The sequence below is a fragment of the Schistocerca serialis genome, chromosome 1 (genome assembly GCF_023864345.2).
Source record: "Schistocerca serialis cubense isolate TAMUIC-IGC-003099 chromosome 1, iqSchSeri2.2, whole genome shotgun sequence".
Lineage (NCBI taxonomy): Eukaryota > Metazoa > Arthropoda > Insecta > Orthoptera > Acrididae > Schistocerca > Schistocerca serialis.
Genome location: NC_064638.1, coordinates 971,933,530 through 971,934,732, shown reverse-complemented (window position 1 = coordinate 971,934,732; position 1,203 = coordinate 971,933,530).

Here is a 1,203-nt window from a genome sequence, read left to right as displayed (position 1 = left end):
GGTGGTGAAAATACCACCAAATTCGTCCACAAAAATACAGACAAAAATAAAAGATAATATTAATACGTAAATATCACATAATTAGATAAAATTTTGGCTTTGCACTGACCTTTCAATAATCTAATATATGAAATACAGTAAGCAATACAAATTCTTTCATACATGTGACTTTACATAATAGTTTACACGATACACAAAAAATCAGTTTATACAAATGTTCACATAAAATGCTTTTAATTATTCAAAACAAACAAGTAGTTGATAGTTCCAGCAGTAGCACCCAGCAATGGTCAACAGGTACAAACAGCAAGAAGTAACATCATTTCAGTAAAAACAGCTTCAACCGTGGCACCCAGCAATGTTGAGTAGGTGCAGACACTGACAAGTGACATCATTTCAATAGAAGCAGTTCCATCAGTTGCACCCAGCAATGTTGAACAGGTGCAAATACCAACAAGTGACATCATTCAGCAGAAGCAGTTCCATTAGTGGCACCCAGCAATGTTGAACAGGTGCAGACACCAACAAGTGACATTATTTCAATAGATGCAGTCCATCAGTAGCACCCAGTAATGTTGAACAGGTGTAGACACCAACAAGTGACATTATTTCAGTAGAATCAGTCCATTAGTGGCACCTAGCAATGTTGAACAGGTGCAGACACCAACAAGTGACATCATCTCAGTAGAAGCAGTTCCAACAGTGGTACCCAGCAATGTTGAACAGGTGCAGACACCAACAAGTGATATCATTTCAGTAGAAGCAGTTCCATTAGTTGCACCCAGCAATGTTGAACAGGTGCAGACACCAACAAGTGACATCATTCAGCAGAAACAGTTCCATTAGTGGCACCCAGCAATGTTGAGTAGGTGCAGACACTGACAAGTGACATCATTTCAATAGAAGCAGTTCCATCAGTTGCACCCAGCAATGTTGAACAGGTGCAGACACCAACAAGTGACATCATTCAGCAGAAACAGTTCCATTAGTCGCACCCAGCAATGTTGAGTAGGTGCAGACACCAACAAGTGACATTATTTCAATAGATGCAGTCCATCAGTGGCACCCAGTAATGTGGAACAGGTGCAGACACCTACAAGCGACTTCATTTCAGTGGAAGCAGTTCCATCTGTGGCACTCAGTAATGTTGAACCGGTGCAGACAGCAGTCCATAATATTCACTATCACTAATCACGCTGTTCA